Consider the following 23403-nt stretch of genomic DNA (forward strand, 5'->3'; position numbering starts at 1 on the left):
CCCGTGCACGCTGCCGGCCACACTGTGTGTGCCCCTCGTACTGCCCCATTTTCCCTCTCTTCCCTCCCTCCTAACCCATCTTCCTCAGTCACATTCCCTTTGGTAACCGTGGGTCCATTCTTGGGTTCGCTGAGGCGGCTACTGTGTTGTTCTGTCACTCCTTTTCTTTATTCTGATACTCCACAGGTGAGTGCAATCAGTTGACACTTGTCTTTGCGTGACTTATTTCGCTGAGCATAATACCCTGTACCTCCATCCATGCGGTTGCACATGGTAGGATTTGTTTCTTCATATGGCAGAGTAATATTCCACCGTTCATCCACTGATGGACCCTTACGTTGGCTCTTGCGGATCGCGCTGTGGTAGTCCTTGGGGTGCACAGGTCTTTTTTGAACTGGGATGCTGCATTCTAGTATTTGTTTTTGTATGGATGGATGGATGGGTGTATTTAGTTAGTTTGTTGGTTAGTCACTTATTTGTTTCTTATTTATTTATTCATTTCTCCTTAGTCATCAACCAAATGAGTGATGTGTAGTTTACTAAACTGCCCCCGTCATTGAAAAGCCCCCAGATACCTCACTGCCGTCACTGTCCATGATCATAGTAAGATTCTGTAGAATCCCTAGTTGTGTTCTCTGTGTTGTACAGCCCTCCCCGTGGCCCCCTTCCACTTAATGCATGCCAATGGTAAGGGCGCATTCTGCCCTGCTTCCCCCGACTTATTCCTCCATTCCCACCTGTCCACCTCCATGCCTTTCCCTTTGGTAGCTCTTAGTCCACTCTTGGTTTCTGTGAATCTGGGCTTCTTTTCTTCTTCACATGTCTCTTGGTTCTCCTCCTGCACAGGCCAGTGAAATCATTTGATATCTGTATTTCTCTTGCCTGCCTGCCCTATTTCACTGTGCATAATGCCCTCTCACTCATATCAATGTGTTTGCAAACGGTGGGATTTGTTTTCACACGGCTGAGTCATATTCCATTGTTTACCTACTGATGGACACTGAGCTTGGCTCTTGTGAATAGTGCTTTGGTAATCATAGGGGTGCACATGTCGCTTCAAAACTAAGGGCAGCATTCTCTCATTCATTTATCATTCTTTTTTATTCACTTATTTATCTATAATTAATCTACACTTACATGTGTGACATTATGTTGAGTACTCTCCCCCCGTCACCAACGTAGCAAAGGGTGAGGGACTGGGAAGCAAGGTAGCAGGCTGGTGAGGGGGCATTACGATTAGCTCACGTAATGTGGAGGGCACGTCTTTGGGGAAGGCAGTGTATTGCAGAGAATTCAAGCAGTGTTTCTGTAGCATCTTACTATGCTGGTGAACAGTGAGTGTACTGGGGTATATGGGGGTGACTTGATGATCCGGGCAGTCTAGTAACCTTAATGTTGCTTATATAATTGTAGATTGTTTATTGTGAATAGTGCTGTCATAAAGCTAGGGGTCCAGATGTCTTTCTTCCACCGGTATGCTGCATTTTTTACATATGTTTGTATGTATGTATGTATTCATCCATACATTCATTTATTCATTCATTTATTATCTGTCTGTCTCTCTACCTGTGTATTTGTCTTTCAGTCATTAAAGCACAATTAGATTTGTAACATTATGTTTACTAGACTCCTCCCATCACGCCGGTGCCCCAAGATACCCCATTGCAGTCACTGTCCGTGAGGAAAGTAAGCTACTGTAGAATCCCTACCTGTCTTCTTTGCGTTTTGCAGCCCTGCCTGTGACCCCCGTCCCAGTTTATATATGCTTTTTCTCATGTGTCCTGAGTTCCCCCCTCCCTATTCCCTCCACTCACCCCAGTCTCTTTTCCTCTGTTAACTTTTAGTCCATTGTTGGGTTTTGTGAGACTGCTGCTGTTTTCTTCAGTTTTTTCATTATTCTGGGACTGTAATTATGAGAGAAATCTTTATATATATATATATATATATATATATATATATATATATTATATATGTATATGGAGGCAAGAAGCACTAATGTTCGCCAAGGTGATGCACTTCCCCACCAGTGAACAGTTCCCCTGCCTCTGTGGGTGGAGTTTGCAAGAGCAGCATGGTTGCCTGGAGATTCCATGATGTCAGAGTGGCGCCTCTGTCACAGAGAATGAATGTGTATGCTGAGAGGAGCAGCTGTGATTCTGGTGAGGTGGATGCTGACCAACTTGACAGCATCAGGGAAAATGGAATCCAGAGCCCGTTTACTGTGTGTTTCTTTTTATTTTGGTGTCACTACTGAAGGGTTAGATGGGCAAGATTACACTTCCTAGACTTCCCCCACTGTGAAGACTTCAACACGTAGCCCGTGAGAGTCGCTGTGCATCATCCCAGGAATATGCTGTAGAAGTGCTCTTGATCATCGCTGTGTTATTCTGCTTTACCCATGCATGCTGCCGACACACTATGTTTGCCACTCGTAGTGTGCCATTTTCCCTTTCGTCCCTCTCTCCTATCCCATCCTCCTCACTCACATTCCCTTTGGGAACCGAGAGTCCATTCTTGGATTCGCTGAGGCGGCTACTGTCTTGTTCTGTCACTCCCTTACTTTTTTCTGACCCTCCACGGGTGAGTGAAATCAGTTGACCCTTGTATTTCTCTGCGTGACTTATTTCGCTGAGCATAATACCCTGTACCTCCAACCATGCGGTTGCACATGGTAGGATTTGTTTCTTCATATGGCAGAGTAATATTCCACCGTTCATCCTCTGATGGACACTTACCTTGCTATCGTTGATCGCGCTGTGATATTCATTGGGGTGCAGAGGTGTTTTTTAAACTGGGCGGCTGCATTCCAGTGTTTATTTTTGGATGTATGTTTGCATGGGTGTATGTAGTTAGTTTGTTGGTTAGTCACTTATTTATTTGTCATTTATTTATAAATTTATCCTTAGTCTTCAACCACATGAGTGACATGTAGTCCACGAAACAGCCCCCGTCAATGAGATGCCCCCAGATACCTCTAGCCCTCACTGTCCATGATCATAGTAAGATGCTGTAGAATCCCTAGTTATGTTCTGTGTGTTGTACAGCCCTCCCCGTGGCCCCCTTCCAGTTTACGCATGCCAATGGTAAGAGGCACATTCTGCCCCGCTTCCCCCGACTTATTCCTCCATTCCCACCTGTCCACCTCCATGCCTTTCCCTGTGGTAGCTGTTAGTCCCCTCTTGGGTTCTGTGAATCTGGGCTTCTTTTCTTCTTCAGATGTCTCTTGGTTCTCCTCCTGCACAGGCCAGTGAAATCATTTGATATCTGGGTTTCTCCTCCTGCCTGCCTTATTTCACTGTGCATAATGCCCTCTCACTCATATCAATGTGTTTCCAAATGGTGGGATTTGTTTTCACACGGCTGAGTCATATTCCATTGTTGACCTACTGATGGACACTGAGCTTGGCTCTTGTGAATAGTGCTGTGGTAATCATAGGGGTGCACATGTCGCTTCAAAACTAAGGGCAGCGTTCTCTCGTTCATTTATCATTCTTTTTTATTCACTTATTTATCTAGCATTAATCTACTCTTACATGTGTGACACTATGTTGAGTACTCTCCCCCCGTCACCAACGTAGCAAAGGGTGAGGCACTGGGGTGCAAGGTAGCAGGCTGGTGAGGGGGCATTACGATTAGCTCACGTAATGTGGGGGGCAGTTCTTTGGGGACGGCAGTGTATTGCAGAGAATTCAAACAGTGATTCTGTAGCATCTTACTGTGCTGGTGAACAGTTAGTGTACTGGGGTATATGGGGGTGACTTGATGATCCGGGCAGTCTAGTATCCTTAATGTTGCTTATATAATTGTAGATTCGTTATTGTGAATAGTGCTGTCATAAAGCTAGGGGTGCAGATGTCTTTCTTCCACCGGTATGCTGCATTTTTTACATATGTTTGTATGTATGTATGTATATATGTATGTATTCATCCACCCATGCATGCATTCATTCATTCATTTATTATCTGTCTGTCTATCTACCTTTGTATCTGTCTTTCTGTCATTAAAGCACAATTAGATTTGTAACATTATGTTTACTAGACTACTCCCATCACGCCGGTGCCCCAAGATACCCCATTGCAGTCACTGTCCATGAGCAAAGTAAGGTACTGTAGAATCCCTCCTTGTCTTCTCTGCGTTTTGCAGCCCTGTCTGTGACCCCCGTCGCAGTTTATATATGCTTTTTCTCATGTGTCCTGAGTTCCCCCCTCCCTATTCCCTCCACTCACCCCAGACTCTTTTCCTCTGTTAACTTTTAGTCCATTGTTGGGTTTTGTGAGACTGCTGCTGTTTTCTTCAGTTTTTTCATTATTCTGAGAGTGTAATGGTGAGAGAAATCTTTTTGTATATTTATGTGTATATATATATATATACACATATGTATATGTATGTACACATATATATATGTATGTAGGCAAGAAGCACTAATGTTAGCCAAGGTGATGCACTTCCCCAGCAGTGAAGAGTTCCCCCGCCTCTGTGGGTTGAGTTTGCAAGAGCAGCATGGTTGCCTGGAGATTCCATGATGTCACAGTGGCGCCTCTGTCACAGAGACAGAATGTGTATGCTGAGAGGAGCAGCTGTGATTCTGGTGAGGTGGATGCTGACCAACTTGACAGTATCAGGGAAAATGGAATCCAGAGCCCAGTTACTGTGTGTTTCTTTTTATTTTGGTGTCACTACTGAAGAGTTAGATGGGCAACGTTACAGTTTCTAGACTTCCCCCACGGTGAAGTCTTCAGCATGTAGCCCGTGAGAGTCGCTGTCCATCAGCCCAGGAATATGCTGTAGAAGTGCTGCTGATCATCGCTGTGTTATTCTGCGTTCCCCATGCACGATGCCGGACACACTATGTTTGCCCCTCGTAGTGCCCCATTTTCCCTCTCGTCCCTCCCTTCTAACCCATCCTCCTCACTCACATTCCCTTTGGGAACCCATAGTCCATTCTTGAGGTTCGCTGAGTCGGCTACTGTCTTGTTCTGTCACTCCTTTTCTTTTTTCTGACACTCCACGGGTGAGTGAAATCAGTTGACACTTGTCTTTCTCTGCGTGACTTATTTCACTGAGCATAATACCCTGTACCTCCAACCATGCGGTTATACATGGTAGGATTTGTTTCTTCATATGGCAGAGTAATATTCCAGTTTTCATCCTCTGATGGACACTTACCTTGGCTATCGTGGATCCTGCTGTGATAGTCATTGGGGTGCACAGGTCCTTTTTAACCTGGGCTGCTGCATTCTAGTGTTTATTTTTGGATGGGTGGATGTATGAGTGTATGTAGTTAGTTTGTTGGTTAGTCACTTATTTATTTGTTATTTATTTATAAATTTATCCTTAGTCTTCAACCACGTGAGTCACATTTAGTCTACTAAACAGCCCCCGTCCATGAGATGCCCCCAGATACCTCTTTGCACTCACTGTCCATGATCATAGTAAGATGCTGTAGAATCCCTAGTTGTGTTCTCTGTGTTGTACAGCACTCCCCGTGGCCCCCTTCCAGTTTTTGCATGCCAATGGTAACAGGCACATTCTGCCCCGATTGCCCCATCTTATTCCTCCATTCCCACCTGTCCACCTCCATGCCTTTCCCTTTGGTAGCTCTTAGTCCCTTCTTGGGTTCTGTGAATCTGGGCTTCTTTTCTTCTTCACATGTCTCTTGGTTCTCCTCCTGCACAGGCCAGTGAAATCATTTGATATCTGGGTTTCTCCTCCTGCCTGCCTTATTTCACTGTGCATAATGGCCTCTCAATCATATCAATGTGTTTGCAAACGGTGGGAGTTGTTTTCACATGGCTGAGTCATATTCAATTGTTGACCTACTGATGGACACTGAGCTTGGCTCTTGTGAATAGTGCTGTGGTAATCATAGGGGTGCACATGTCGCTTCAAAACTAAGGGCAGCATTTTCTCATTCATTTATCATTCTTTTTTATTCACTTATTTATCTAGCATTAATCTACACTTACATGTGTGTCATTATGTTGAGTACTCTCCCCCCGTCACCAACGTAGCAAAGGGTGAGGGACTGGGAAGCATGGTAGCAGTCTGGTGAGGGGGCATTACGATTAGCTCACGTAATGTGGGGGGCAGTTCTTTGGGGAAGGCAGTGTATTGCAGAGAATACAAGCAGTGATTCTGTAGCATATTACTGTGCTGGTGAACAGTGAGTGTACTGGGGTATATGGGGGTGACTTGATGATCCGGGCACTCTAGCAACCTTAATGTTGCTTATATAATTGTAGATTGCTTACTGTGAATAGTGCTGTCATAAATCTAGGGGTGCAGATTTCTTTCTTCCGCCAGTATGCTGCATTTTTTGCATATGGTTGTATGTATGTATGTATGTATTCATCCATCCATGCATCCATTCATTCATTCATTCATTTATTATCTGTCTGTCTGTCTACCTGTGTATCTGTCTTTCTGTCATTAAAGCACAATTAGATTTGTAACATTATGTTTACTAGACTCCTCCCATCACGCCGGTGCCCCAAGATACCCCATTGCAGTCACTGTCCGTGAGCAAAGTAAGGTACTGTAGAATCCCTCCTTGTCTTCTCTGTGTTTTGCAGCCCTGCCTTTGACCCCCGTCCCAGTTTATAAATGCTTTTTCTCATGTGTCCTGAGTTCCCCCCTCCTTATTCCCTCCACTCACTCCAGTCTCTTTTCCTCTGTTAACTTTTAGTCCATTGTTGGGTTTTTTTAGACTGCTGCTGTTTTCTTCAGTTTTTTCATTATTCTGAGACTGTAATGATGAGAGAAATCTCTTTATATGTATATATGTAGGCAAGAAGCACTAATGTTCGCCAAGGTGATGCACTTCCCCACCAGTGAACAGTTCCCCTGCCTCTGTGGGTGGAGTTTGCAAGAGCAGCACGGTTGCCTGGAGATTCCATGATGTCACAGTGGTGCCTCTGTCACAGAGACAGAATGTGTATGCTGAGAGGAGCAGCTGTGATTCTTGTGAGGTGGATGCTGACCAACTTGACAGTATCAGGGAAAATGGAATCCAGAGCCCAGGTACTGTGTGTTTCTTTTTATTTTTTTGTCACTACTGAAGAGTTAGATGGCCAACGTTACAGTTCCTAGACTTCCCCCACTGTGAAGTCTTCAGCACGTAGCCCATGAGAGTCGCTGTCCATCAGCCCAGGAATATGCTGTAGAAGTGCTGCTGATCATCGCTGTGTTATTCTGCCTTCCCCGTGCACGCTGCCGGACACACTATATATATATATATATATGTGCTCATATAACGGCAGATTGCTTATTGTGAATAGTGCTGTCAGAAATCTAGGTGTGCAGATGTCTTTCTTAACTGGTATGCTGCATTTCTAAAGAAGAAATCCACATGGCCAACAGGCACATGAAAAGATGCTCCATATCGCTAATCGTCAGAGAATTGCAAATTAAAATCACAATGAGATATCACCTCACACCTGTAAGCATCACCATCATCAATAAGACAAACAACAACAAATGTTGGCAAGGTTGTGGAGAAAGGGGAACCCTCCTACACTGCTGGTGGGAATGTAAATTAGTTCAACGATTGTGGAAAGCTGTATGGAGTTTCCTCTGAATGCTCAAAATAGATATGCCATTTGACCCAGGAATTCCACTTCTAGGAATTTACCCTAAGAATGCAGCACTCCAGTTTGAAAAAGACAGATGCACCCCTCTGTTTATCACTGCACTGCTTACAATAGCCAAGGTATGGAAGCAACCTAAATGTCCATCAATAGATGAATTAATAAAGATGTGGTACATATACACAATAGAATTTTATGCAGCCATAAAAAAAAAACAGATCCTAGCATTCGCAACAACATGGATGGAGCTAGAGGGTATTATGTTCAGTGAAATAAGCCAGGCGGAGAAGGACAAGTACCAAATGATTTCACTCATATGTGGAGTATAAGATCAAAGGAAAACTGAAGGAACAAAACAGCAGCAGAATCACAGATCCCAAGAATGTACTTATAGTTACCAAAGGGAAAGGGACTTGGGGTGATGTGTGGTAAGGGAGGACTAAGGCTGGGGAAAAAGAAAGGGGGTATTACAATTAGTGTTTATAGTGGGGTGGGGGCACTGGGAGGGCTGTGCAACACAGAGAAGATAGGTAGTGATTTTACAGTATCTTACTACGCAGATGGACAGTGACTGTGAAAGGGTATGTCAGGGGGACTTGAAGGATGGAATCTAGTAAACATAATGTTCTTTCTGTAATTGTAGATTAACGATACCAAGAAAAAAAACAGAAATACCCCTTTTGGCATATTAAAAGAATTGATTAGATGTTACAACTTTGATTTTTAAATTTTGAAGTGATATGAGATGATCAAACTAAGCTGGTGCTGGTGCTTATTTTCGTACTGTGGCTTCAAGATGCCCCTATGGCCGATGGTACAGATTTTATGGCTTTAAATGGTGCATCACTTGATAGACATCAGTAAACAGCAGTGTCCCATTTCACTGGTATGGTATATGAACCATAGCTAGCTTAACCGAATTTGTGTAAAAGCTTTAAAAAAAACTTTCTAATTGGTGGTGACTTATTGGATTTATAAAATGACAGTGTAGTTGAAATAAATAAAACTCATTCTAAAACCATGAAGGGAAGTGATTATAAATAAGTTTCTGCCTGGTCTAAAAATTCAAGAGCAATACAACCTTTAGTTTAGTATGTATTTTTGGTTTTTCTAATAGCAGATGTAAGGTGACTGAGCTGTTACAGCCAACCATTATGCTTTTTGTTCTGCCAGCTTTTGAAGGAGCATCACAACTGACCATAAGTAAATGTTGTATGCTTCTGTTTACACTGTCTCCATGTTCATTGTTTTACCATTTTCCTTTTGATTGTTCTTGTATTTGCTTTCTAAACCTGAACTGAAACATGCACAGACTGGCCATTCTTGTCTTATATTTAGTATCTACTGTGACTCGTCTATAAATGCTGAAATGATATACTGAGTTTCATTTTGTTTTGTTTTTAGATTTGAAAATCAAAGTATTGACTATGGTTATTTTCCTAATTTTATCTGGCCTAATAGGAACGAGAGAGAAGGAGACAACATACAATGTTTATGAAAGCTCTGGAAGCTCGTAAAAAAGCAGAAGTCAGTGTATATTTCTAGGAAACTATTTAACCTGTCATAAATTAATATTTTCTTCCTCAAGCAGTGGCTCTTCAAAATGGAAATTTTTCAGAGTGTGGGTTTCTCATGATTTACTGGCTTTGATAATAAGCAAGCCAAAGGTTATAAATAATAACTGCTAGAACATAAAAGATATAGGAAGGATTCCAATGTAAATGTTAATTTTTTAGCTGAAATTTTAATCATCTTTTTTGAATGTAGTGAATGACATTCATTAACTAAAAGTACCTGTTTATTACCATAACCAGAGTTACAGCATGCCTAGAAAAGTCCTTTGTGTCCTGATTCAAATGATATATCCAATAAGGATCTAACATCCCAAATATATAAAGAACTCATAAGCCTCAGAACCAAAAAAATACAAATAACCTAGTTAAAAAGTAGGCAGAGTATCTGAATAGACATTTGTCCAAAGAAGAAATACAAATGGCCAACAGGCATATAAAAAGATGCTTCATATCACTAATCATCAGGGAAATTCAAAACAAAACCACAATGAGATATCACCTGACACCGGTCAGAATGGCCACTATCCAAAAGACAAGAAATAACAAGTAGTGACAAGGATGCTGAGAAAATGGAAACCCCACTACACCATTGGTGAATGTGTGAACTGGGGCAGCCACTGTGGAAAGCAGTATGAAGGGTCCTCAAAAAACTAAAAAGAGAAATACCATATTCTAGGAATTTACCTGAAGAGAACAAAATCTCTCTGATTCAAAAAGATATATGCATCCCAGTGTTTTATTGCCATTATTTACAATAGCCAAGATATGGAAGCAACCAAAGTGTCCATTAATTAATGAACACATAAAGAAGTGGTACATATAAGCAACTGAATATTATGCAGACATAAAAAAGAAAGAAATCTGTGACACCATGGATGGATCTAGAGGGTATGACATGCAATGAAATAAGCCAGGTGAAGAAAGACAAATGGCATATTATTTCACTTATTTGTGGAGTATAAAAACAAAGCAAAACAGAAGGAACAAAATAGCAGTAGACTCACAGACGCAGAGAAGTGACTCATGGTTACAGAGAGGTGGGGTTAGAGGGGTGGGAAGTGGGAAGAGGAGGAGGATAAAGGGGCACAATAATTCTCCATTGCAATATAAGTTGGTCACAGGGATAGTAGTACAGCATGGAGAATATGGTCAGTGATTCTGTGACATGTTTGTACATGAATAGATAGTAGCCGCACTAGAGAGGGTGAGGATTTAATAAGGGTAACTGTTGAACCACTGTGTTGTACATTTGAAACCAATATAAGATTGTGTATCTTATATTGTGTATAGTACCTGTAGCACTCCATCCAGACATGCTAGGATTAAGTAGAAGGGGAGACCAAAGAGAATAGTAAGAATAAGACCATCTGAGGGAGTAAGTGCCCAGTTTGAGAGGTATGCAAAAGACCCAAAAGGTAGGACCTCCTCCACTGGTTTTTTATATGTGACCATGTGGCCTGGGAGGAAAGTGGGGAAAAACTGTTGAAGAGAGGCATGAAAGACCTGATTTGAGTAGAAGGTAGCAGCCGCAGGTTAAGTGAAGATAATTAAAATTGTCTCTAAGGAACGCATCAAAGCCCAAGCGTCCCTCTCATGGGAAAAGCATATGACCCTTTGCCGGAAAGAGTGAATCAGTCACAGTGCTTCCAGTAAAACCTGGAAAGGTCTATGAGAAACCAACACAGCTCTCTGCCTCTCCTGGCCTCTCTGTCCTCAGAAAAAAAGCATGAATAGTATAGAAAACTCATTCTTCAATCTGAAGTACTTAAAACTGTAAACCAAGTAGCAGAGAGAGTGATAAGGGAACTAAAGGAAAATTACCCCACCTGTATTGGAGCAGTACAAGTACCTACTAGGGCTGTGCACATCAGGCATAAGTAATCAGAAATGTCAAACCAACCATGCAAAATATAAAAGCAAAAGAAGTAAATACGTGCATATATACATAAAGTATAACTTAAGAACCTGATTCCTTGCTTTCATTCCTATTTTTCTCAGCTTTCCCTGCGCATTCTCTATAGAACAGCAAGGGTGATCTTTTCTGAAAGAAACCAGATTGCATCTTCACACTGTCCAGTGACTTCTTTGCAATTGTAACAAATTCACATTCCTCGCCATGTCATAACAGCCCCACATGCTCCAGCTTCTGCTTTCTACTCCGTCTTTACCTCATACAATTCGTCCCTTATTACTATATTCCAGTCATTTTGTATTTTTATTATTCCTGGACAAAGGGTCTTTACCTTGCTGTTCTTCCATCAAATACTCAAGAGGTTCAGTCATAACAAATGTTAACTTGTCAAAAGGGTCTTCCCAGAACACCTGATTTTGCCTTTTCTTATGACCTACCTCCCAAACTCCATTCCATCATTTTACTCATATATTCCTTGTTTGTGGTCTATCTCTTCCCAGAATGAAATATCTATAAGGCAGGAATCTTGTCTGTCTTATCTATCATGGTATCACCAGTGTCTGGATTAGAACCAAGTATATAATAGGTGCTTAGAAAATCAGAGTTGAGTGAAAGTATGAATGAATGAGCTGAGTGGCAAAGTGTGAAGAAAACAAAATCATGGCCCAGCTGCACTCACGCAAGCGGTGCTGTCCTGTGGCACAGCTCTGCGCCCTCGCGCCCTTGCACTCCAGCAGCCCCACTGGCTCCTGCTGGCGGAGGCTGCGGCCACTGGGACTGAAGACCATGGCAGAGAAGAGGCAGCTGTTTGTAGAAATGCGTGCTCAGAATTTTGATGTGATACGACTGTTAACTTATACAACAGTCTTATCACAAAACAACAGCATTGTACAAAAACAATGCAACCTCCATCTTGTTGATACCTGGAACATGATTGAATCCTTTGAGACAATGGTCTGAATATACTGGACCATACCACTGAGATGAGTGTGACCTGCCTTGAAACGGTCATCTCATCCATCTACTAGGAGATGAACAAGTGCCTGTCTTCAACTCACTATATTAATTTTAAAGGGTCATTGATACATCATCATAGTTCATAAATATTTTCCTAAGCGTAAGAAAGAATAGTCCTTAGCCTAGTGAATAAAAAAGGCTTATTGCCTAGTATAATTCAAATAATAGTGTGAAGTATATCTGCTTTCATTGTTGGAATTTTAGACTGGAAATTTAGACTAAGCACCATAAGTACCTCTAATCTCCTGTTTCATTTATACAGAATCTCAAACCATACCAGTCACAAATATATAAGCACTTTACTCATAATAACTAAATAATCAACCATAGTAATTGTAAAAGAGTCATTGGTATGCCTCCCCAAGGATCAATATACTACAAAGGTTGTTAAATATGCATCTATCACAGAATGACTGTGTCAGCACTTCAGGACGCAAAACCTTAAAATAGAAGAGAGTAGGTCAGACTTCAGAAGTCATCTAATAAATAATTGGAAAGCAGAAAAAAAGTATAACCCCTCCCAATTATTCAAGTCATGAGAATATTTTATGATCCTATATTTATATGAATCAGTGAAGAATAAAAATAAATGTAGGATTTTACATGTACAGTTTGGTTTAAGCAATCCTATTTTTCAGTTGAAGACAATGTACATATGCGACATGCTTGTATATTATACTAACACAATGTATTTATAATGTACTCAATCTCAGTGTTAAAGTTCAGTTGCCTTTAAAAACAAACGTGAAGTGATTTTATATTAACTATACAATAAAATGTTAAATATGTAACAGTTCATTTTGGAAAGAATTGTTACCGATTTAGGGTACTAAAGTATCTGACTCAAGATTATTAACAATTGTGATTTTAATTTAGAAAACATTTATGTAACAGTAGCTATTCTACGAAGTTTTTAAAGATATTTAATCTAAAGTAAGTATAGATTTTTGAGTAATTCTTTGGTGGATTTTTAAGAAAATATGACTGGAATATTATTAAATATACCTATAAAGTAAAATTTTTGTTAAAATGTAAAATATAAGGGTTTCTCAATCCTAGTTTCTTCATTTGTTAATTTTCATAATATTTTAATGTAATAGTGGGCCTTTTTAAAAATATTACCCTGATTGTTTTACCCATACTCAGCATCATTTTTACTCTCTATACTTGTCTCCTATAAATGGCTTATATTATTAATCTTATTTATACTTGCATTCTTCCTACACCCTGAGTTAAATCCATGTGTCTTAAATTATATTTATGTCTTTGAAATTTAAGTACAAGTTGCTGTCAAAAGAAATGTGTTCTCCTAATTACGCCCAGAACAGACACCTAAGAGACCCGGTAAAATCGTGAAATGCAAAAATATACGGGCATCTTCGCAACAGTGTCTCTTAAAAATAGCCTGTTTTGTAATCTCATAGAAGTTGTAAAACTTTACAGTAACAGGTCATTCTACTATATTCATGTTTGGTTTTTAAACTTTTATAATTCTAAAATAGAATAAGTTTACTTCATACATTCATTATTATACTGTAGATTTCTGGAAATACTTCCATTTTTTGCTTTTAGAGTCCCTAAAATAAACCTTTTCTGGGAGTAGAAAACTAGTTTTTAAGTTTTCACTCTGTCTATTTGGGGCTGTTTCATATAATCTAAATTTAAAGCATTGGCTATCAAAAGATGTTCCAACTTTGAAATCAAATTCAAATGACTTCTTAACTAATAAAAAGTAATATTTTATACAGAAAATTCCATTACTATAATTAAGATGATAAAAAAGGCATATTATTACAAATGACTTCGTTTCAGAAATCCAAATGTATTTCAAGAATTTCTACCTCTAGAAACTATGGGGGAGGTGAGGTGAATGCCAAAAAAAAATGGGAGGAGGCATAGTTATTTGCTTGTAATTATTTACAGTCAATCTAAAAATAAAAATAGTCAAGAGCTATATTTTGTAGTCATTTGAGGGAATTCTAAGTTATTGCCCTAACATTAACCAATATTAATTTAAAATATGTCTCAACATTCCTTTTATATCATGATAGGTTTAATTAGTTTTACCTCTGGTAGGTCAAAGGCCTATTGTGAACTAACCTTAAAAAATCAGAATGGTCCATTGTGAAATCTTTAATACTTGGCATAGCAACAAAATGTAATATAGAAATTAGATGTAGGATCAAGCATGGCAACTTAATTTGTCAAGAAAAGGTAAATGTATTGCTCTTTGAAGAAGTATACCAAGTCTGGAAGAGAGACTACTACACAGATTTCATCTTTAAATTTGGCATAAAGTAGCACTGCACCTTTAACTTTAGTTCTGGAAAAATTCTAGAGAGTATAAAGTCTGTTTAATTTTGATATGGGGGAGGTCTGTTTGCAAGCACATGAAATCATAATGCAATTAAAGTGGTTAAGAAATTGTTGAAATGTTGAAGTAGATGTGAGAAATATATTTCAGATACTTAAAAATTCCTAAATATAACCTGAGTATTATTAACAAATGTGTTAATCTCTGCTTTTGGATACAAGGTTTGTGTATAAATGAAAATTGAAAACATCAATTATGTTTGTCCATGATATAAAACATAAAAAGTAGAGAAAAGACTGTCTATTGAATATGTTCAATGACTACTAGTACAGGTGTTATGTATCTTTATGTGACGTTTGTAGAATTAATCATTAATTCATGCTTAAATAAGTTTTATATGCTAAAGCACACCAACTATGTCCATTACAGTCAGATGATAATTACTATAGTCAGAAATAAAAACAATATTTATACCAGTGGGTGAGGAATGTTGAAACAATACAGACTTGAGAGTCAGGGAAAAGGATAAAAAATCACTAAAAACTGTGCCTGGCAAATTGTACAGCTGGGAATTGAATAGGTGCATAAAGAACCAGGTGAACGGAAGATGACTGGTTAGCCAGAGACGGGTAAGATTCCTCAAGGGAGGAACAACCTAAGACAGGCACAGTCACAGGGGGGCCATCAGGTGAGAAATCGGGGAACAACAGTGGTGAAGCTTAGAACCTCACCCCCCCCCCCCCCCGCTTTTTTGAGATAAAGCTTCTGCACCCATGGATGTTTTATTGCCCTTGTCTAGCTCGGATTAGCACATAGTCTACAGGCACACACATGATCATCTACAATTGCTCTCTTACAACACTAAACTATGTTTTCTACCTTTATCTTGCATCTACCTACCACTTCAGCATTTTATTAAAAATAATAATAATAATAAAGGGAGAAATGTGGGATCCACATATAAATCAAGTATAAAAATCAAACGAATATTCATATTTGACCTGATTGTTTATAGTTCATAATGCGTGATCAAAACTGAAAGTTTCTGTGATGAATGTCCTTGTACTGTTCACCATGTGAGAACTTATTCACTATGTAAGAATTTGTTCACCATGTAAGAACTTGTTCGTTATGCTTCAGAAGATTGGAGACTGACGAGAATTAGGCTTGAGATGGATTAATGATTGTGCATTCAGCATTGACCCCCCTATACAGAATTTTATTGTTGTTAACAACCATTTGATCAATAAATATGAGAGATGCCCTCTCAAAAAAAAAAAAAAAGAACCGGGTGAATAAATTAGTTCTTCTGACCTAAGTTCACAGTGACATGAGTAACATCAACTTTAAACAAATAATTGTCCCAGAGTGCAGTAAATTCTGTGTTATGTGGAAGCCCAAAAAAGAAATATTAAAGTCCCTGAGGTAGTTGTGGGAAGAGTAAAAAAAGAAAAGACTTATGTGTGGAGGAGGAGCTATGAATTCAAAGCAGGGCGGGGATGACATACACAAAGGTACAGCCTGATGACTGAGTAGGCCCCTTGGGGTGGGGAAGATGAAGGGGCAGTGGGAGTCAGTTTTTACCTTGTGTGTCCACCTGTCTCAGCTTTGTTGCTGCTTCTCCTTCTCTTTCTCCTCCTCCTCCATTTTCATCATCATCACATCATCATCCAAGCAGTGCCTCAAACTGTCACGCAGACTTTTCTCAACCCAGCTGTGTCAAACAGTGTGACTAGGGCATGGTGAATGCACTGAGAATAAGATGTGAGACAGACCTTGTGTGGGGCTAAATTGTGACTGTCTTTGTATGCCATTTGAAACTGGTTATTTGAGTCATCTTACACCAGAACAACAGGATTTGTATTAGTCCAATACAGTTCTTTAAAATTCACTAAATATGTTAGTGAATACTTTGACTAAATAATAAATTAAATTAGTGAATAAGTTCACTAAATTTACTGAATTTAGAGACACCATGTTTCCCTTGAAGTATCCGTATTAGTAAACAAAAATGGATGCCTGTCGCTAAGTATTAAGTATCCTACTAATTTCAAAGATTTCTTGGAAATCTCCATTTTATCCTAAAAATTGACCACACTCTTACCTTCTGTTCCATATTATAGCTGTTTTTTTTTAATTGGAAAAAGTACTGCATATCACTAGTTAAAAATGATGCCCAAGAATAGACATGCGCACACGCACAGAACACACAGTTGGCCTTTAAACAATGTGACATTAAGGAAACAGAACTCTGCATATAACACCTGACTCCCCAGAAACTTAACTACTTACAGTAGCCTACCACTGACTGGGAAGCCTTTCTGATAACATAAGCAGATCATCAACCATATTTTGTATGTTATATGTATTATATACTGAATTCTCACAATAAAGCTAGAGAAAAGAAAATGTTTTTTCAAATTGTTGCAGATCTCCGAAAAGTTGAGTGTATTTATTTTTTTAAACCTGCATATAAGTGGACTGATGCAGCTGAAGCCTGTGCTGTTCAAGGATCAACTGCACAAAAATATGTACAGACATAAGATTATTTTGAAACTCAAAGAGTGACAATACTGAAAAGCAAAATAAGTTAACTCTATGCAATCCTTAGTCTGTTGCTAAACCTGCTATCACAGCTCTGTTCATGTACATACACAGATCACTTTTTAAATTTAACTAAAGGTTTTTCAAATGTAATAATGGTTAAAGAGACTATGTGGACATGGTTTTCTTTTTAAGGGAAAAGAACGGTTGAAGCAAGAAAAAACATGATGAGAAAAGATTAAAGAAAGAGCATAAAGTAGAGCAATGAAGATTAGATAGAAATGGCAACAGAACTAAAGAAGTCTAATGAAGACATGTGCATAGCAGACCGAAAGGTAATTTATCATGTAAACCATTTCTTTAATAAATTTAATTTCTCCTGTGTTCTCACCTCATTCGCCCGCCGGAGCTGCCAGGATGAAAGGTTTCACTTTCAGCTGAGCAGTGGATTTCCAAGTCTACGTCAGTGTGCTTCTCCTGGATGTCCACCAATAAGTCTCTTGACCTGAGCTGGAAATGGAAGTTCTAAATATATAAGTGGAGTGCTTCAAATCTTTTTCATTGAAATAAAAACACTGTACAAATCTACAAGGGTGAATGATAAAAGTAGACAAGATTTCTGTGTTTCATTTGGTCCTTCCCAGATGTTTAGATACATAAAGATCTACCTTCTCCCCAAACCCCCTTAGATATTTAAATAAATCAGGATTTATAATCTGTAACCTCCTTCAGTGCTTTATACTCGTTAGCTAACTTTCATTGAGTATGTTGACTACTTTCCAGGCACTGTGCTAAGTGCTTTTATGTATGAATTCTCCCATTTAATCCTCACCACAATCCTGTAGAACAGGTATTTATGCCCATTTACAAGTGAGAAACTTTGACACAAAGGGTTAAGGAACTTGCCCAAGATGACACACCTTGAATCTAAACTCCAATCTGTTAAACTCCAGGGTCCATACTGTTTATCACCTTGAAAGCCAAGAAATGCATCCAGTCAGAGTACCTCATGTGATTTCTCTCCTGTTGTTTCCACAGACGTGTGATGTTGCTAAAATACGTAAAAGTAAAAATTTGGAAAGAGCGAGATAATCATGTTAACTGGCATGATTTACATACTTACCAGAAAAAATCAATTATGTTTGACTACAGTTAAGATGGTATTTCTAGAAAATCAATAATGCATATTATTTCTGTAATACTGTCAATAATACTATAGTCAATAGCATCTATATTATATGCCACATTCAACTGATAATACAAAGAATAATTGAGTGTCTCTTTACAGCTTTTTCTAAAGCACATAAAGCGAACAATATCCCAGTGGGGATTTAGTTATAATATTCTTACTTAGCACAAATGCTTTTAACTACAAATAAAAGTATAAATACTAGTTTTAGTAAAACTGGATGTTTAAGTTTTCTGAAGTCCAGGGAGGGTACATAGGTCAGTTGACACATTTAGTAGGCTCACAGTGAGAAATTTTAAAAATCCTAAATGACTTTTATTTTCCTTGAATTTGTTACTTCCGTTTAAATCCATATGCAATAAATCAAATATGGAAGTCCATCTTAAGCCTTACTTTTTTTTTTATTATCTCTTTTGTTTTTAGGTGTACACTTTGACTTTTTTTGGTATCATTAATCTACAATTACATGAAGAATATTGTCTTTACTAGGCTCCCCCCTTCACCAAGTCTCCCCCACATACCCCTTCACAGTTACTGTTCATCAGCATAGTAAGATGTTGTAAAATCACTACTTGTCTTCTCTGTGTTGTACAGCCCTCCCCGTGCCCCCATACTATACATGCTAATCGTAATACCCCCTTTCTTTTTCCCCACCCTTGTCCCTCCCTTCCCATCCATACTCCCCAGTCCCTTTCCCTTTGGTAACTGTTAGTCCATTCTTGGGTTCTGTGATTCTGCTGCTGTTTTGTTCTTTCAGGTTTGCTTTGTTCTTATATATAATCCACATATGTGTGAAATAATTTGGTGCTTGTCCTTCTCCGCCTGGCTTATTTCACTGAACATAATACCCTCTAGCTCCATCCATGTTGTTGCAAATGGTAGGATCTGTTTTTTTCTTATGGCTGAGTATTATTCCATTATGTCTATGTACCCCATATTCTTTACCCGTTCATCTACTGATGGACATTTAGGTTGCTTCCATACCTTGGCTATTGTAAGCAGTGCAGCCATAAACAATAGGGGTGCATCTGTCTTTTTCAAACTGGAGTGCTGCATTCTTAGGGTAAGTTCCTAGAAGTGGAATTCCTGGATCAAATGGTATTTCTATTTTGAGCATTTTGAGGAACCACCATACCGCTTTCCACAATGGTTGAACGAATCTACATTCCCACCAGCAGTGTAGGAGGGTTCCCCTTTCTCCACAACCTCGCCAACATTTGTTGTTTATCTTTTTGATCATGGCGATCCTTACTGGTGTGAGGTGATACCTCATTGTGGTTTTAATTTTCATTTATCTGATGACAAGCGATGTGGAGCATCTTTTCAGCTGTCTGTTTGGCCATCTGAATTTCTTCTTTGGAGAACTGTCTATTCAGCTCCTCTGCCCATTTTTTTATTTGATTATTTGCTTTCTGTTTGTTGAGGTGTGTGAGCTCTTTATATATTTTGGATGTCAACCCTTATTGGATCTGTCATTAATGAATATATTCTCCCATACTGTAGGATACCTTTTTGTTCTATTGATGGTGTCCTTTGCTGTACAGAAGCTTTTTAGCTTGGTACAGTCCCACTTGTTCATTTTTGCCTTTGTTTCCCTTGCCTGGGGAGATATGTTCATGAAAAAGTCACTCATGTTTATGTCCATGAGATTTTTGCCTATGTTTTTTTCTAAGAGTTTTATGGTTTCATGGCTTACATTCAGGTGTTTGATCCATTTCAAATTTACTTTTGTGTATGGTGAAAGACAGTGATCCAGTTTCATTCTCTTACATGTGGCTGTCCAGTTTTGCCAGCATCATCTGTTGAAGAGACTGTCATTTCCCCAATGTATGTCCATGGCTCCTTTATCATATATTAATTGGCCATATATGTTTGGGTTAATGTTTGGGGTGTCTATAATGTTCCAATGTTCTGTGGCTCTGTTACTTTTGCCAGTACAAATTGTCTTGACTACTGTGGCTTTGTAGTAGAGCTTGAAGTTGGGGAGTGAGTCCGTCCCACTTTATTCTTCCTTCTCAGGATTGCTTTGGCAATTCAGGGTCTTTGGTGTTTCCGTATGAATTTTTGAACTATTTGTTCCAGTTCATTGAAAAGTGCTGTTGGTAATTTTATAGGGATTGCATCGAATCTGTATATTGCTTTGGGCAGGGTGGCCATTTTGATGATATTAATTCTTCCTAGCCAGGAGCATGGGATGAGTTTCCATTTGTTAGTGACCTCTTTAATTTCTCTTAAGAGTGTCTTGTAGTTTTCAGGGTATAGGTCTTTCACTTCCTTGGTTAGGTTTATTCCTAGGTATTTTATTCTTTTTGATGCTATTGTGAATGTTATTGTTTTCTTGATTTCCTTTTCTTTTATTTCATTGTTAGTGTATAGGAAAGCCACAGATTTCTGTGTATTAATTTTGTATCCTGCAACTTTGCTGAATTCTGATATTAGTTCTAGTAGTTTTGGAGTGTAGTCTAGGGTTTTTCATGTATAATAACATGTCATCTGCAAACAGTGATAGTTTGACTTCTTCTTTACCAATCTGGATTCTTTTATTTCTTTGTTTTGTCTAATTCCATGGCCAGGACCTCCAGTACTATGTTGAATAACACTGTTCAGTATGATGTGAGGTGTGGGTTTATCATATATGGCTTTAATTATGTTGAGGTTCTTGCCCCCTATGCCCATTTTGTGGAGAGTTTTTATCAAGAATGCATGTTGAATTTTGTGGAATGCTTTTTCAGCAATCTATGGAGATGATCATGTGGTTTTTGTCTTTCTTTTTGTTGACGTGGTGGATGATGTTGATGGATTTTCGAATGTTGTACCATCCTTGCATCCCTGGGATGAATCCCCACTTGGTCATGGTGTGTGATCCTTTCAATGTATATTTGAATTCAGTTTGCTAATATTTTCTTGAGTATTTTTGCATCTATGTTCATCAGGGATATTGGTCTGTAAGTTTCTTTTTCGGTGGGGTGTTTGCCTGGTTTTAGTATTAGGGTGATGTTGGCTTCATTGGATGAGTTTGGGACGTATTCGCCCCTCTTCTATTTTTTGAAAAACTTTGAGGAGAATGGGTATTATGTCTTCTCTGTATGTCTGATAAAGTTCTGAGGTAAATCCATCTGGCCTGGGGGGTTTTGTTCTTGGGTAGTTTTTTGATTACTGCTTCAATTTCGTTGCTGGTAATTGGTCTGTTTAGATTTTCTGTTTCTTTCTGGGTCAGTCTTGGAAAGTTGTATTTTTCTAGGAATTTGTCCATTTCTCCTAGGTTTTCCAGCTTGCTAGCGTAAAGGGTTTTCATAGTATTCTCTAATAGTTCTTTGTATTTCTGTGGGGTCCCTCGTGATTTTTTCCTTTCTCGTTTCTGATTCTGTTGATGTGCGTTCCACTCTCTTTTTCTCTTAATAAGTCTGGCTAGAGGCTTATCTATTTTGTTTATTTTCTCGAAGAAACCAGCTCTTGGTTTCATTGATTTTTTTCTATTGTTTTATTCTTCTCAGCTTTATTTATTTCTTCTCTGATCTTTATTATGTCCCTCCCTCTGCTGACTGTAGGCCTCATTTGTTCTTCTTTTTCAAATTTCCATAATTGTGACATTAGACTATTCATTTGGGATTGTCCTTCCTTCTTTAAATATGCCTGGATTGCTATATACTTTCCTCTTAAGACTGCTTTCGCTGCGTCCCACAGAGGTTGGGGCGTTGTGTTGTCATTTGTTTCCATATATTGCTGGATCTCCATGTTAATTTGGTCATTGATCCACTGATTATTTAGGAGCATGTTGTCAAGCCTCCATGTGTTTGTGAGCCTTTTTGCTTTCTTTTTACAATTTATTTCTAGTTTTATACCTTTGTGTTCTGAAAAGTTGGCTGGTAGGATTTCAATCTTTTGGAACTTACTGAGGTTCTTTTTGTGGCCTAGTATGTGCTCTATTCTGGAGTATGTTCCATGTGCACTTGAGAAGAATGTGCATCCTGTTGCTTTTGGGTGTAGAGTTGTATCGATGTGTATATTAGGACCATCTGTTCTAGTTTGTTGTTCAGTGCCTCTGTGTCCTTACTTATTTTCTGTCTGGTGGATCTGTCCTTTGGAAGTGAGTGGTGTGTTAAAGTCTCCCAAAATGAATGCATTGCATTCCCATTTCTTCATTTAATTCTGGTAGTGTATTGTTTCACATATATTGGTGCTCCTGTGTTGGGTGCATATGTGTTTATAATGGTTATATCCTCTTGTTGGACCGAGCCCTTTATCATTATGTAGTGTCCTTCTTTATCTCATTACTTTCTTTGCTTTGAAGTCTGTTCTATCTGATTCTAGTATTGCAACACCTGCTTTTTTCTTCCTGTTTGTTTGCATGAAATATCTTTTTCCATCCCTTGACTTTTTATCTGCGCATGTCTTTGGGTTTGAGGTGAGTCTCTTGTAAGCAGCGTATAGATGGGCCTTGCTTTTTTATCCATTCTAGTACTCTGTGTCTTTTGATTGGTGCATTCTGTCCATTTACATATAGGGTGATTGTCAATAGCCATTGCAGGCTTTAGAATTGTGGTTACCAAAGGTTCAAGGTTGGCTTGTTTACTACCTTACTGTCTAACTTAACTCGCTTATTGAGCTGTTATAAACAGTCTGATGATTATTTCTCTCCCCTTCTTATCCCTCCTCCTCCAATTCTTCACATGTTTGGTGTTTTGTTCTGTGCTCTTTTTAGGGGTGCTCCCATCTAGAGCAGTACCTGTAAAAAACCCTGTAGAGGTGTTTTGTGGGGAGGCAAATTCCCTCAACTTTTGCTTGTCTGGGAATTGTTAAATCCCTCCTTCATATTTAAGTGATAATCGTGCTGGATGCAGTATCCTTGGGTTCAAGGCCCTTCTGTTTCATTGCATTATGTATATCATGCCATTCTCTTCTGGCCTGTAAAGTTTCTGTTGGGAAGTCTGATGATAGTCCTGATGAGTTTTCCTTTGTAGCTGACCTTTTTTTCTCTCCCCTGCTGCCTTTAATACTCTGTCCTTGTCTTTGATCTTTGCCATTTTAATTATTATGTGTCTTGGTGTTGTCCTCTTTGGGTCCCTTCTGTTGGGAGTTCTGTGCACTTCCATAGTCTGAGCAACTGTTTCCTCTCCCAGTTTGGGGAAGTTCTCAGCAATTGCTTCTTCAAAGGCCCTTTCTTATCCCTTTTTCTCTCTCTTATTCTTCTGGTACCCCTATAATGCGGATATTGTTCCTTTTGTATTGGTCACACAGTTCTCTTAATATTGTTTCATTCCTGGAGA

The 23403-nt window shown here is 39.0% G+C and overlaps 1 long non-coding RNA gene across 6 annotated transcripts in view; it reads left to right on the plus strand.

Moving 5' to 3' along the window:
- The first annotated feature begins 5161 nt into the window (after positions 1–5161).
- The window catches only part of LOC140843398 (uncharacterized), a 29541-nt gene continuing 11299 nt past the window's right edge, over positions 5162–23403 (plus strand). For 3 of the 6 annotated variants that reach the window (XR_012121121.1, XR_012121122.1, XR_012121118.1), the window contains exons 1-2: positions 5162–7020; positions 17143–17282. This is a non-coding gene — a long non-coding RNA (uncharacterized lncRNA). Of the gene's footprint in view, positions 7021–9047; positions 9114–17142; positions 17283–23403 lie in introns of all 6 variants that reach the window. The other 3 variants (XR_012121123.1, XR_012121119.1, XR_012121120.1) reach the window with 3 other exon arrangements.

Source organism: Manis javanica, chromosome 9 (genome assembly GCF_040802235.1).
Source record: "Manis javanica isolate MJ-LG chromosome 9, MJ_LKY, whole genome shotgun sequence".
In the NCBI taxonomy this organism is placed as follows: Eukaryota; Metazoa; Chordata; class Mammalia; order Pholidota; family Manidae; genus Manis; species Manis javanica.